Source organism: Plectropomus leopardus, chromosome 4 (genome assembly GCF_026936395.1).
Source record: "Plectropomus leopardus strain MGB_pleo_1.0 chromosome 4, ASM2693639v1, whole genome shotgun sequence".
NCBI lineage: Eukaryota > Metazoa > Chordata > Actinopteri > Perciformes > Serranidae > Plectropomus > Plectropomus leopardus.
In genome coordinates, this window is record NC_142179.1 from 3,810,317 (window position 1) to 3,827,001 (window position 16,685).

Consider the following 16,685-nt stretch of genomic DNA (forward strand, 5'->3'; position numbering starts at 1 on the left):
ACATTCTAACACACACAAACAACCAAATAGCAGGACAGAGAGGCCTTGAAAGCACTTTCTCTCGTCCAGATGTTGGTGACATCTCCCCGGCTATTCAAGCCTTAACACAGACAGGCTGAGTCGCCCGGAGACCGCGGTCAGAAGGGAAATTACATGAGGAATAAGAGCCGGTTTGTGTGATTTTCCATGCAGGCTTTAGGGAACAGTGGGGAGGGCGCTTTAATAGACAGTGCGAGAGGTGGTGCGATGGCACTGGATCCATGGCAGCTGTTTCCTTCAATGTTTCATGCTCATAGCCACAGCTGCTCTCCAAATGAGAGTTAATATTGCAGGGGGGCCGTCCACCCTGGGTCGAGCCTTGTCGCATGGTCTGAATGTCAAACTCCACCCAGCAGGGTGACACCGGCTCAAAGGACACACTGTGTGTTTTTCCCCCTCTCTCCTCTCTTGCCCTCTCCTCCCTGTTGATGTGTCTTTCTGCCTGATTGGATCTTTTTCCCCCAACTAGACAAGGGTGAAATCTGTATTTTTCATGGGTGCACCAGTGTGGGTTCAGCTTTAAATGAAAAATAAATGAGGAAATAAAAGACGGTTGTCTAGTTGTCGCCAGGAGAACTCTGCGTTGGCATTGGGATTCGACTGGTATGTGTTTTTGAAGACTGTCACTGACACTAATATTTCATGGAGAAGCCAAAATTTGGCCTGGGCTGGGCAAACTTTTAGAAGAAGAGGACATAAATACTGGGCACTATAATGGCATAATGGTTTACTGCTTTATGTTACAAAACAACTGCAAGACCATCACCAAAAAAGCACCTGCCTTCAATACAAATAGTGCACCTTATTTGATACCTTAGAAGCATTCAGTTGCATAAGAAGCCATGACCGCTCCTCCCCAACCAGATCTTTTTTACATGAATTAGAAAAATTTTAAAAATGTAATCACAATTTATGTGATGCATTTTATCATGTAGGAACATGAGACAGACATCAAGTCAATTGTGGACAAGATGAAATGTGATTAAGGAAGGACTTTGCATGCTGTGTTTTTTTGTATTTTTTTCTGCATTACAAAATAAATCTCATTAAGATTTTTCCTGCCTCACATGAGAACTTGGATTTTACAAAATATAGCTGGCAGATGAGTGACAACTGGGACACGTTGCAGACTAAATGGTCTAGGAACTATGGTATGGTGAAACGGCTACTATACTGACCAAATGTCTCCCCTTCGGGTCTTGAAATACGATGTTGAGTAATGACAAGAAAACTGTTTTTGCAGAACATTATGATGTCAAAATGAAGCTTACCTTTGAATTTTTGGATACAAAATGTCATCAATTCAACATTTTATTGTTTCAGTGAAATTTTGTCGTAATTGGCATATAAACTTTGAGTTATGGCCAAAAACATGTTTTGTGAGGTCATGGTGACATTTTTCAATCACCAAATTTCTATCAGTTCATTCTTGGGTCCGAGTGGACGTTGGAGCCAAATTTAAAGAAATTCCATCAAGTCATCCGTATTCATGAGAACTGGACGGATGGACAAACAGAAAACATAATGCCTCATCACCAACGTGGAGGCTTAGCAACACAACTTTTCCTCTAGTGTTTAAGATCTGGGTACACAAAGGATCAAATGCAGGTATCGTTTGACTGGAGACATACACATATCAAGTACTGATACCAAGCCTTATATATAAGCAAATATCATTTTGCACAGTAATAGTTTAGTAGAATAAAAATCATCTAAAAACTGAAATGAAACCAAAGTGGATATTTACATGGCAAACATCAATCTTTCAGCTGTTTTTTTTTTATTTTTATCCCACTATATCACACAGAGTATTCCCTCTGAGGTGGTTTCAAGTGACATTTTTGGTTTGACTAAGAGTTTATTCTGGTTATTTGTGGAATAAAAGCATCTATGTAAACACAGCTAGTGCCCCGCTCTTCCCATATGCACGACCTGCACAGTAGACCTGTGTTTCCTCTGTGCTGATAATATCCATAGTGAAAGATGTAGGGTGCCCCTCGACTCTCTGTTGTGTCTCACTACAACGTCGGGCACCAGATCCCTTTGGACTGCCACACACACACAGTGGTGGCAGCGATGAGCATGATTTGAAGTGTCCTGTCTGTGGCGGTGCAGCTGCATAAAGGAAACAGCTGCTGAAATATCACAGGCGGCCCCCCCATGTCTCCTAGTATCTATCACACACACACACAGTGGCCAGCTCAGCCTGGAGAGAGAGGGCACAACAAAGACATCTGCAAGATGGCCTCGGACACACAACCACACTGATGTGTGTGTGAACTGCTGTGATGTCGCCTTTGCTGGGTGGATGACAAGCGCGGCGCTGTGATGTGCTCTTCTCTGGGCTTCATCCCATTCCTGCTGTTTTCTTTTTGTGTTGTGTGGTGAGCGGCTGACACGCAAACAGGACATGATGTCCAGCGTCTTTGTTCGGAGCATGAGGAGGCGTATCGGATGCTGCATCTTTCAGGGATGGTCCAGGCCTTCGACGGTCACTCTGATTCTCGTCCTCGTCCTCGTCCTCTCTGCTTCAGCTGTCTGATTGTTACGACCTCTGATGGTATTCTGGACCTCCTGGAGATATCACTTCTGTTCATGCGCGTTTACAGCTCGAGTCTAAATGCAACCATGTAAAATCCTTGGAGCCAATCTTGACCACATGCAGCAAAAAAGCAGATGGTCAAAGACAAGTTCAGACATAAGCGTCCATCTTTAGAAAAAACAAAGTAGATTCATGGGTGTGATTGGTATGAAACCAACTTGGAGTTTCTCTCAGAAATTTAGCCCTACTGGGCTAAAATAAATGGTAGAAGGGGGGCTGTGTTATGTACTGCTCAGTTATAACGTCTCCTTTGTCTTTTTAGTTACTTAATGTTGCAATCTCAACAATTATTACAAATTCAATCCACCCCTGTGAATTCGACCTTGCAATTTTGAGCAATCACTGCAACTTAATCACAAATTTGACAATCATCCTTGTTTTTGTTTTTCCCACAGCCCATCACATAACGTCACCTGACTCCAAAAACTTGTTTAAGGTAATGAGGATGCAGACATGAGCGCAGGTTTTGCCCATCTTGAACAAGCCCAGTAATATGATTTTGTGAGAAACACTGAACGTAAACAATCCATATTTAATTACAGTGAAAACTCCTTTCATGGTACCCTGCTTATCCGGCTGATTGATTTATGACCCCAGAGGGATAACAATGAAAAATACCAATTTACCACCGAGCATCTGGTTACTGTTTGTTAATGATTCATGTCCCGTTACACCATATCATGGACCAGATAAAATAACGACTTGATTTTTTCAGGAAACTGTTGAGGTTTTCATTTCACCTCGTCAGCTGTTAAACTTTCAGTGGGAGTTTCAGGTTCCTGCAGTCTTTCAGCTCTCACAATACTGTCTTATCACACTTTGAAGGGAAACACAAACCTTCGCCAAGTTATTTCCCATAGACATCCCACACACCCCCACACCTGTTGCCTTATGGCTCCTTGGGGGATGTGCCATACTGCTGACAATCACGAGACATAAAGAAAAGTCAGAGGCATGTGGATCCTATTTGAGCTGCTCCGGTGGAGTTGAGCTCAGCCAGATGTTTTGGCGATCCAGTATGCTGAAAGGTGGAGTGTGTTATTTGACAAATGACCCAGCGGTCCATACAAGCCAACGACTTCAATAATCTCTGAAAAATGTGCTTTTCCACGTATAACAATTAATCTGGCTTCAAGCAGGACCTTTCCTTTATGCTTTCTAGAAAAACTGGTCATTCATGCTGCTATTCATGCTTCATATCAAATAATCTGTCCTGCATCTCTTTAACTGACAGAAGGATCTCTTTCTCTAGCCCAAGCGCTCAAGAGTGTGCCAGGCTCATATGAGAATTTCACATAATGTCCAAAGGTGTAATTACACTGTCCACGTCCATCACATGATGTGCACAGGCCCAGAAAGACTTTTCTCCTTTGACTTACATTAGAGAGACATCTGTGAATCAGTGCATATATATATATATATATATATATATATATATATATATATATATATATATATATATATATATATATTTTTTTTGTGAACGTCAAAATCTCATTACCTCATAAGTCTAAAAGAGGTGCAAGATTACATTTTTTAACCCGCAATTCAAGTTAGCGAAGGTCTAAACTCGAAGTCAGTCGCTCCACTGACAGAAGTTACCAGCTCGGGCACACTCGCCTGTGCTCGGCTGCAATAAGTCTCTGGTGCGCGTGCCTCATGGGCCTATAAATCCATGTATTTTACACCTGGAAAGATCTTTTTTTTGCTTCATTTGCCATTAAAGCAGCTCTCATAGGAATGATCTGGGCCCCGCCTCTGTGGCTGTATCCAGACTTTCTGTAATACATCCACACTCTAGCCTCTCTGGTAGCCATGCTGGACATCTCAGGTCTCCGGCTGCAAAACTATCTACGATGTTGCTTTTCAGTTGTGCAACTTTTACAACTTTAGTGCTGAGAGTAAAAGCTGTTAGCAGTACAACACAGTACAAGGAAAGCAAACTGGCAATGACCCACATCCAAAAAACACTTTACAGGTGCTCAATCAAAAAACTCAAACTAAGGCAAGGAAGAGCTTCACGAATTCAAGGTAGCATGGAATGACAAATTGATGGTCATTTTGTCGGGAAAGTATTCATTTTAAGAGGCCTCTTAAATGTTTTTTCTGTTTTCAGCAATCGTTTTTAACCTTGGTCAAATGTTTAATATGTTTCCCTAAGGTCAATATGAAATCACCTACAGCCTACAGCCTGCGAATGTTATACTCCTTGAAAACTACACCCTAAGATTTGCAGGAAAGACCATTTTCTTGATTTCAGAAATTGATATTCCCACTGCAGAACTGCAGCCGATTTGATGAGTCTCTTTTGTGTTATACTGCATGACTAACTGCATAACTTCATGGAAGGTTTTAAGAAAAATATTTTGACTGTATGATATCAATCCATACTTAATTGTATTGAGCATGTACAGTAACCTGACAGTAAATCAGCTGCCCAGTATGTGGAAGATGTATTACTGAGACTTGTACACTATATGTCTGTGTCCTGGAGGACCATTTGTCTCCCGTCTGGTAATCTCTCCATGCTACTTCTCACATATGGCCTTCTTCAAAGAACGAGCTCTCTGCTGGAGCCGCTTTCCCATCTGGCAAAGTCATACAGAGCCTCCGAGAGCAGAGCCTCGCAGGGTGACGCTGAGTTATATCAACAGTGACAAAAGTATATTGAATAATTATCTTTGGAATTAATACATTAGCCCAAACTTAAGTAAATGTCAGCAGATCAGGATATCTGCGGATGAGAGGCAGAGCGGAGGAGAAATGTGAAGGACGCTGCGCTTCATTAATCACGTCTTCAGAGTAATGTAGGCAGATGAAATGATTCTTACAGAGAGCTGTCATTACAATCACACTGGTCATTTTAGATATCTAATTCACCATTCACCATCGCAATCTTCTCTACGAGATGGGGGGCAGGAAATTAACTCTTTCAGTGCCGATTACCTCCGTCAAGGATTTCTATCCTGTTGATACACAGGCACACCTGAAAAAAGGTTTTAACCAAGCTTTTTTACAAGCATGAAAGCGCTTCCCTCAGCTGCATGAACAGTAATATTAACAATAAATACAGATTACGTTTAGGTACTGAAACAAATCCACACATATACAGGTATTTATGTATTTTGAGCCTTTCGTCCACACACTGGATCTGAATCTCGTTCCCACTTGGATTTATCACAAACACAGCTTACATATTCCTGACATCACGCCGTTTAAGAGTTAGAAAGCATGTGGTAAAAAGACTGATCTTCACCGGCTTAAAAGTCGCCGCTGTTGTCTGTATCTGTACAGTCATCCAGAGTTAACCCCACTGTGAAACGTGACTGATATTTCCTGTGACACAAACATCAGTTTGTCGTGAGCTGAGCTGAGTAGCACACACCCGAAACCAGACCCTGCTCGCTTTAAAAGTGTGTTTACATTATTCACTGGTATGAATAAATCACTCCCAACTCTTGATTGTGCAGCATATGTGAGGCCTAAGTTGTGTTCATCTGCCATTCCAAACATCTGTTCAGCCACGGCTCCAGTGGTGCGCCGCTCTGTAGTGACCGAGCCCGAGCCGCTGGGACACCAGGATGAAATATACATGACGAGTATAGAAAAGATAACACAGAAGTGAGTTCAGGGCGGTGGGTTATTGATGATCTTTCATCCCGTCTCTTGAGCTGCTGTTCCTCTTATTTTGCTTCCCAGAACTTCTCCATATTACATGATGCTTCCAGGGTCAGAGGGGTCTTACTTACATTTCTGATTACACTTCAGTATTGGTTACACACTATGCTGCTAATCTACTATATACTGCACATTAAACAGCAGCCCGAACGCCAGAAGAAAATGTTGCAATATTAATTCCTGCAAACTGTGAATACACATTTCATATGTAACATATCAACATCTCTAAAGTGGAAAAATATTACATTAGCTGCCTTTGTCATCAGGAGTTGGTGGAGCTGATGGATCCTGTGACATCGGAGACTGACTGCCAAGCTACAATAAACTTTTTGCCTTTAAATGATAGGACGGCAGCTTCAGAGTGAAAGAGAGAGGATGACATGCAGCAAACGCTTGCAGGTTAGCAACAGTGCAGCAAGGACACAGCCTTCTTACATACGGCGCCCACTCTACCAGGTGAGCTTTTCGGTGGCCCAGAGGTATAATTAAGTAAAATAAATTACTCAAGTACATTTAACAAAATAAAGGTAACTCATTACTACCCACCACTGGCTGAATGTCACTGAGAACTACAGCAACCAAAGCCTAACCAGCTGTTTCAATGGAGAAAAAGAGGACTAAGCTAGGAAAGTCTAGGTCTTCCATGTTTGGTATTTGTCATCATTGCAATCGCAAACATTAAACCATTTAAAAGTAATTAAATTGATCCAAAAAACCAAAAGGGACTCAGTTCAACAACTTTAACTAGGGGACAAAATAAAGAAAAAATCACTCCACATTCTTGTACAATATTCTTGGAGGCGCAGGAAACATCATGGATCAGATCCCATATGATAAAACTGTCTGAACGAGCAGGATGAGATCAGGGACGTGGCAGACATCCTCCTGGCACAGTCTGCACTGTTAATTTATCTAGATTAAGTTGTCTTGATCCTGTTCAAAGTGTGACCTCCTCCATACAGTAGCAGGTGCTGAGGCAAGTAAAATGGCCCCGGATGATTGATGCCTTTTCAATTAGTCACAATGTGAGACCTTCACATGTCACTCTCCCCTCCTTATTAATGACGTGCTGTGTTAATACTGGGTGTGTTAGAGTGTCGGAGTGAGCTTTGTAATTAATGTGCACGGCCTTAAAGACATAAGATGACTGAGAAGAGCTCGAGGTGTTTGGGTTCATTTTAGATTTATGTACTTAATTATCTACATGTGTTAGTTTATATATGCACACAGTACATACACAAAGAGTTCTGTTTCCACACTAAAGTTATTATTGACATTTACATTGGCATGTAAATAACATGAGCCCCCGTTGTGGCATCTGATTAATAGAAAAGAAGAAAGAAGCTCAACCTTATCTGTCCCTGAGGCAGCCTATAATTGTGTGTGCAAGAGAAAATGTCTCTGATACAATTAAATTAAGACATGTTTCAAATTCCCATTACTTTATTCCATGTTTAAGCCAACAGCAGCACCAGACATTGTAGGTAATTTGGTTTTGAAAGTGAGAGTGGAAGCCAACAACAGATTCACTCTCTTTTACTATATTTGCATATTTAAGGATCTCTGATCGCAATTTTCATAGTCCCTGACACAGCAAAATAAGAAGAAAACTACAATTACCAGCTGATAGTTGTATGCCTGGCTATTACTTCATTTTATCCTATTAGACATCTGTGTAAATATTGTCATAATTAGCATACAGGTTCTTGAGTTATGGGCAAAAATGAGGGCACAGAAACCTTGACGTTTGACCTTTGATCATCAAATCTAATCAGTTCATTCTTGAGTCAGACTGGGTGTTTGTGCCAAAATTAAAGCAACTCCTACATGGCTTTCTTGAGATATTGCCTCAAGTTAACAAGAATGAGATAGATGCAAGGTCACAGTGCCCTTGACCTTTGACCAATGATAACCCAAATCTAATCTGTTTATCCTCAACTCCCAATAAATCCTTGTGCCAATTTTGAAGAAATTCCCTTCAGGTGTTTTTGAGATATCACATTCACAAGAGTGAAAAGATGTAGTCACTAAAGTCAGCTCATCCTTAAGTCCAAAATCTAGAAAGAAATTCCCTCAAGCAATTCTTGAGATATCACCTCGAACAGACGACGGGAGGACAGACGAAGGAAAGAAGGGACAGTTAGCTATGGCCAGCTCAGAGGCACAAAAATCGCATGTAATATATATATATATGTTAATATACAAATTATGGATGATCGGTTGCCAATTTGTTAGGTTCACATATCAAACATTAATGCAGTTTTATGCAACAACCCTATAATAAATCATACATTCATAAGAGATATAATGTTCAGTTTTGTTAAAATTGTGTCAGAGTTGCTTATTGAGCTTCATGGGCACTTTTGTAGCTGTAGTTTGTTGCCATGTTGAATTTTATTGAGTTATACCAACACTTGTATTTACTAATTAATATAAAATATAATAAAATCAGCATGATAATGATGATGAAAACTAATAAACAAATAAATTGGCACGCACGTATTTACAAAGGCTGCATGAATGAAGTTGCTCCCCTCTTCCATACAGGAAGACATTTCATGTATGTTTTCCAGGCATTACAGTATTAAGAAAATACGAGACAGGATAAACTGCAGAGCAGCCATTGCGTGATTTCCGATCACCACTTCCTGCCTTAAGAAGTGCAGGAGTTAAGCTTTGTAATATGTCAGCAACAGATTTTCATTTGGCCCTCATGCCAACATCAGTGACCTGATCGCCATTGATCCTCCAGAGGAAGTGTGGAGCTCACAGAAGTTTGGTCACGCTACTGGAGATTACAACATCTCCAGACAAACAAAATATACAGGATTATATATTGCATACACTACAAATGAGAATGCATATGTGTTGTCAGAGCAAAGCATACTGTGTGTTGTTGTGAGATAATACCCCGAGAGACACCTCTGATCTCTACAGCACTGGCTGAACTATCAGCTTCTTAATGCAATCAAGACCTTTATCGCTGATCCCATTGGCTAAAATCCCTTTAAGCACAGTGTGTGTGTGTGTGTGTGTGTGTGTGTGTGTGTGTGTGTGTGTTAGCTGTAAATTCAGCAAATGCACAACAATTGCATTACACTGTACATGGAACCAAACATGTTAAATATATGACATGGCAGGCGTGGGTACCGACTGTGTTTGAAAAATAATAAATAAATAACCTGCAAAAAATGTTAAGAAGCGCCAGCTCTCCAAGTTGAGAGAGGGTAGTTATACGCACATCACATAGGTCCAAGGCTTTAAAAAAACGGCGCACATAAGGAAAAAAGTAACGCCTGCACACTCACTACATGGCCCACAAGTTCACTTTTTTGCAAGTTGAAAAAGAACCTGACCAAAATCAGAAATATATAATTTCCCCTCAACGACTCCAAGACGAGACGCTTCAGTCAGACCATAAACCACTTCAACAACAACACTCAACACTAAAGAGCAGACAAACTCCAAGCTTCTCAGTCTGAAAAAAAAAACAAATCAATCTTAAAGTAAAGAAATAAATGTTATTTTCCTGCTGTGAAGGAGCTTAACAACTAATCCTAATGTTTGGGCAACTGAGTAAATTGTTGCATGTTTGAGCTTGATTCAGACAGAGCAGTAAGTCTGTTATAAGTTACAGAAAGAAATCCACTGTTTATGTCCTTATTCTCTTGAAGTTATGTCAGCAGCATGGCTCAAGACAGTCATTCTGACCGGAAACAGTGAGTCAGTCAATAGTCAATAATGAGTTAGATCAGTGGCACTGTAACAAAAGGGTTTTGTGAATATTCTCCTTTTAAGCTGTGAAGCAATGAAGCAGGTTTACAAGAAATATTCACTGATGGTATGGGAATGTGATGTCTCTCTTTTTTTAGTAGATGGACCAAACCTTTAGATTTAAAGTTTCAAGATTTTGAAATGTTACACATGGCACCTGATAACAAAAACAAGTGTAATTTCTACTCCCCTGCAGCTTGACTTTGTAAAACGAGGAGACATATTGCACTGATACAGCCGGTGTCAAATCTTTACCGAGGACTGCAGCGAAGACTTCATATCAGTGACCGTGTCTCTCTCTAGTGGAGACGGAGGAGTGAAGGTTTGGAAGTGAAACGAGTGGCGGTGGAGGGTTGTGGATGAGGTCAACCTGCGCCCAGGGGCTTCCTCAGGTGAGAGGACGTCAGGGGAATCTGGAGCTGGAGATGGATTTCTTCACCACAGAGCCATTCGGACCCCCGGGGGCCACTCTCACTTTGTCTTAATGTCATTCTCTTTCATCCGTCTAGGCAGGTGAGATGATTGAGGCTGTCCCAGCCAATTGTCCGAAAAGGATTTGATAGAAGAGCGAGTCAATGAGGAGGAGAGATGTACTGTAATGTACGGGCAGGGGGAAATACTAACAGTCACTGGGACTTTGGGAGGTAGTTGGAGAGTAGAGGCGTATTTTTTGCCTATTACATGACACTTTTAATTGTTATCAGGTGACATGTATAACATTTGAAGCTTTGGTCCAACTTAAAAAAAACCCCCACAAATTTCACAGTTTCCCAATTATTAATCAATTTGTGGAGGCCACCACAAATGTGTAAATCACTGGTTTTATCACAATATGATATTTTATTGATACTTTGGACGATAATGCAGTATTTGCCAATATCACAAAGTTTGCTAGGATACAATTTCGATTTGATTTGATTGATTTGAGCGGTGTAATAATAATATGTTTGTGCTATTCTGTGAAAAAAAAAGTTCATTTAAAAAATGTGGGTCACAAAAAAAATTGATTTTATCCTATCTTTATTTTTTGAGTAACAAAGTGACCAAAAGCTGAATTCTCTGTGAAATCCCATTTTTTAATATTTACCTATGTTTGTGAGCATACCTAAATCCCCTGAAACTATTTTCTCATAATCTGGTGGTTTGAGGAGCTTGTGTGCAAAACAGGATAATCATGAGGATAATCTCGACTGTTAATAGGATGGTACAAATATGATTCACTGACCGATTGTTTGAACACACGACAGAGCTGAAGCAAAACAAAGGCAGGCCAGCGGGGTTAGAGCGGGAGGCAGCCAGGGAATTATCATGTATGTGTTGTACATGATCAATCTGGGATCAGCAGTGCGATGTGTTTGGGCATTTTTGGCTCGATAACTCGCACCCTATTGGTCGGCTGTTGTGTTGTTGATGTTGGAATTTGACCTTGTTTGATTTAAAGTACTTTCCAAGGATTTGAGGATCAGAAAAGTGCCTGAAATGTTAAATTAAATTCTATAGATTCTAAAGAAACAATACATAGCAAAACAGAGTGAAATCCAGTATCAGCTCTCCTTACCACACACTTCAGATGGTAGCACCCAACGTCCTGCCAGCCTCATGAATAAATTATTTCACTCCTCGCCGCCAAACTGTGCTACAATGAGCTAGACTGTATTTTTGCCATTTAAATTTCTGAGCCCATTTTCATGCAAATGGGAAATTTATTGTCACAAACCATGTAACGCTGGCAGTAACACCTTATCTTAATGAATATCAAGTGCGGCTGTATTTCCCTGCTGCAATAGCTCACTAATCAACTTTTAGTTGGAATATGATTCATAAAGGGACGATTCATGGCCTCTCGACTTACACTCACACTCCTCGGCCTATACGACTGTGTTAGAAGGATTGATGAAGTCATCCATCAGATTGATCGCCAGCATTCTACCAAATGAAAATGATTATCGAATTACTGTGGCCGAGCCGTTAAAAGACCCCAGACTCGTAAAACTCGGAAGTTAGAGCTTCTCTGAACCCACTCAATTAAAAAGTACGAGGTAATCGCTTATACATGCTGTTAGTTTGAGTTATGGTGGTTAGCACAGTCTCTCGTCACCGCTGCTCCTAAGTCTTTTGTGCAATTACTTAAGAAATGATACATTAAACCTTTAAAAAGTATCAAAGGTTTAAGTTCAGATGACCTTTACAAAGTGCAGTAAAGTTAACTAGAAAGTTGGACTGTGGGGGGTTTCTATTAAAACTGCTCAGCTGCTGCAGCGAAACATAATCCCTGAGCCTCCCGCCGCTGTCAGTGGCGTGACATGAACTTAGTCCATAAGCCAAAGATTGATATTAATCAAAACCTGAAAATGAATTAAGCCTCTTTACTTGTTTATCGATTTGTTTTTGACCTTTCACACCAGGACGAATATCCAAAGTAAACAGAGGGTGGGACTGTTGTTTCCTAGTTGCTTCCTTGAGACTTCAATGTTTGATCAATAATGAGGATATAAATGAACTGCTTTTGTGCATATCTGCATGTAATGCTTAGCTGTGTGTTGATGCTTCATGCTGCTTACGTGGCTGTTTGTGCTAAAATGCTGTTTACTCTTGTTGTGACTGACGTCCTGCTGTTTCTTGTTGCTCTGCATGACTTGTGTTCTGTATTGAGAATTCCATTTTGTTATTGTTTTTGCTGTCTTTATGGCGTTCTGCTGTCATTGTTATCTGAATTTTATCATGTAATAGGTTTCAAAACCTCTTGTCAAAGGACTACAGTTGAAAATTAGCCACACATTTACAGACATGTTGATTAATGTGTGTTGTCTTTATAAATAAAAGAAATGAAATTAAATGTTTTAACATCATAATTAGGGGTAGACAAAAAAACAAAAAACAAATCAGAACAAATGACTCATGTAGGCAGGAAAATGCTGTAAAATGATATAATCCAAAATTTCTGCATTTCTGTTGACATTACAGGCCATAACATGACACTTTAAATAGTCAACCTAGTTCAATCTTGCCCTGTTTTGGCTATTATTACGACTGTCTAAAGGAGAGCAACATTCAAGTCCGCTGAATTAGGATAAACTTCACTGTTTTGTTGGAAATTGTCACATAGGTATGTTTTACATGTGACCTAAGTTGAAGTAGTTTTTTTTACTAGGTGATCTTGCACATTTTGAAAAGCATTGTGTTTAATGTCTGCATCTTTGAGTGGTCCACCATGATAAGAGCTGGCAAAATAATGTTATTTTTATTAATGAGATTTGATGTTCTCTTAGATAAGGTGAAAAAAAATTTGTTCATATATCAGCATCGGACAAAATAAGTTGGAAAATATCGGATATTTGCAAACTAGTCACAATAAAACTGAGCATAAAGGACAATCTCCGAACCATGTGTAAAGAAATTACCCTGTTGCTATGTATTTTTTTGATGCTCAATGGTGGCATTTTTCGACGTAATTTTTTTTCTCTCTAACATGTCTACACATGGCAACTACAGTAGGGTTAAAATCGGGGAAAGATTGTTTCTAAGGTACCAAGAATTCTCTGATCGCCAACATTAGTGAAGTACACCCCCCCAAGCACAACCTCCACAACTGTACTTTCACCTTGCTACCAAAATTCAAGACACAAACTCAACATGCTGCTGCTTCAGAATTGATTTACAGGCCTCTTAACAAACATGCAAACACAAGACAATGACCAGGTCTGCCTGGTGTGGATGGTAGTCAATCACAACGCAGTAGTACTTGCCAGTCACCGAAATTAAGGCGGAAATAGGGGCAGAGCAGGATGGGAAAAAATTATTCAGAGCAGAGGAAAAAAATGTAAACAGACAACAGTGTGCACAAATGAACAAGTTCAGCAAACATATTTCTTCTCAAGAAAAACTTTAAGCGCAATTAATTGTTTTTGCAAAAATATACCGTCGAGTTTGTTCAGTACTTACACAAAAGCCAATCAACAGGAAGTTCCACATCAGCTGCAGCCATCTTAGTTGTCTCAAGGGCGCTCCCCTTTACAGTCTTTGCCTTTAACACGTCTACTGGACATCTGTGCAAAGAAGCAGAAGCATTTGTTAGAGAAAAAAAAACAAAAAAACATTAGCTTGCTGATTTATTTGGTTCCTAAGCAAGTAAAACTGATCTTTTTATTCAATTACCATTACCCTCTCACTCTCTACCATGACACTCCTTACTACCCATTTCCTGTGCAGTATATTCATGAGTGAAATATAGGGTTGCCAATTGTAAGCACTTTCCTTAATCGATTTATCTGTAAAAATAACGATCGATTCATTGTTATTTAAAAAAAAAAAATATTAAAACTTTGCGTATCTCAAACGATACCAAATGCGTATTCTCTTCAGTCAAAGCTCACAGCAACATACTGCATATATTTTGAGAGCGATCCATAGCCTATTGATTACATTTCACATGTTCAAATAAACCCTTAATGGCTGATTCATCAATTAATTGTTATCAACCCTAATGAAATACAAAAATGACCTCGATTTTCAGCTTGCCATGAAAAATTAGCAACTCTGTAACTTACTAGATTTTCACAGAAAACCAGGTGATAACATTTGGTTTTATTGGCTAATTGGATTTGTTGGTTAAAACCTCTTAATAGTCCTGTAAATTGCTCCTAAATACACTTAAAATGCCTATGCAAGGCATACCCAAAGTAAATTAAATTAAATACATTTCAGCACAATGATTTTTTTTTTTTTTAAATCTTCGCCTGAATAATTTTTTGAAAAAAGATGCTGTGCAGATGACTAGAACTGGGAGATATTAGCTGGAAAACACAGTGAGGCCATAGCATGGAGCCCCACATAGTCCAAAACAAAGGAGATACAGACATGTCTATCTTGGAGCTTACTGTATAAAAAAACAATTCTAGAAAACCTAAACGGATAAGAAAGACTGCTTTTCCCTTAAAAAAAAACTGTCCAAACCGAAACAATAACATTTGTTGAATTTTCTTTTTATGTTTTTAGTTTAATACATATACAGTATGTAACACAAATATAAAACACAGTGCATATTCCCCCTTATTTCACAAACTAACAATATTCAATGAAATCTCAACAAGTAACGGCTGCCATTAGTATTTTTCAAACAAACACTGTTGACACATGGCTATAAAAAAAACTGTCTCATTAATTAAATCAATCCTATATTTTCACCCTAGAAATTTTGCCCTTTGCCTCATCCTCAGTGGATAACGGCTGCGTATTTGTTGAGTCCATAAGAGGAAATAACATGTGGGTTTCATCTTTATTCACTCTTTTAAATTAAAAGGATACACTCCGACCAAAATATAAAAACGTCAGAATATTATTTTCTCCATCATGACAGCCTCTTAGAACAACAGATGCTACAGCCGTATATGGGAACCAGCTAAGGTTGAATGCAGATATTTCAGACAAGGATTTCAGGTATTGTGTGCTGAAAAACAAAAACGTTCACTCTCACTAATGCAAACTAAGCTTTTAATTCCTGTTTTTGGTTAACAATCAAATTGATCTCCCTGCATCGAGGCGTTCCTCACCTTTTGTCAATAAACATGCTTTATCTAAAATAAGAGCTTTAGCGCCGACACAGACGATGATTGGCCCGTATGTAAAACTCTCCATTTCAGAGAGGAGAAACGACAACAACAGCAACTCCCCGAGGGCTTTTGTCCCTTTGTTTTTGACAGCTACTCCAATTACCACCATGTGACACTGGGGACAAGGTGACAAACATGTTGTTGTCTGTGTGCACACGAAATTGTTTGTTTGCTTTCACAAACAACCAGGTTGGGCTAATACCTCACAGCCTTTGATAGATTAGAAAATTTGGGAGGCGTCAATCAGCAGCCCTGGCTTTCTACCTTTCCACGCTCACTGACCTGTGGACCAATAGGAAAGCAGAGAGAGAGCATCGCCCTCCACCTTTCCCCCCCCTTCACTCTCTCTGCCTCCCTGTCCTTCTCTCCCTTCATTCACTGAGGATCAAGCCTCCATAATCCCAGGATTTTATATCCACCAAAACAGCTTGGGCCCATCAGCAAATTGCAATGGCATATGGTATAGGTTTATGATTCATCTGGCACATGCATAGCAATGAGAGCCTCATCATCCGTGGGCAAACACCGGGAAAATATTGTAATGTTAAACGATGCCAGCCACGGAGAGAAGTGGCACCGGCCGTGTGGGAGGGCTGTGTTTGTTCGGCCCAGCGAGCGCAGCAGCTGAGGTTGTAAACAGCTTTGCGGATCTGCCGTCCCTCCTGCGGTCCGGGCTAGATTAGGGACCGACTGGGACTGGACGCTCCAGGATGGGTCTCCAGAGGGAGGAGATGGAGAGACAGGCACGACTGAGTATGTTTCAAACTAGAGACTCCCAAAACATCAGTGTGTCATCAGCAATGTAAACATTTTGGTCTTTGAAAGTTTAAGATTCATAATGAATTGACCTCAAATTAATTTAGCATGAAATGGAGTGTTTTTACTGCTCCATAGCATAAAATATGGGTCACCCTATATTGGTTTTTCAGGGCCAATACTGATACCAATTATTGGCAGACATTTAAGACCAATAATTGATATTA

General features: G+C 40.0%; 1 protein-coding gene across 5 annotated transcripts in view; it reads right to left on the bottom strand.

Annotated features, from left to right (window-relative positions):
* Positions 1 to 16,685, bottom strand: part of LOC121943961 (uncharacterized) — a 172,294-nt gene that overhangs the window by 154,366 nt on the left and 1,243 nt on the right. For all 5 annotated transcript variants that reach the window (XR_015776359.1, XR_006105884.2, XM_088076334.1 and 2 more), the window contains exon 2: positions 14,036 to 14,139. The gene's annotated coding sequence lies outside the window, so the exon portion shown is untranslated. The remainder of the gene's footprint in view (positions 1 to 14,035; positions 14,140 to 16,685) is intronic.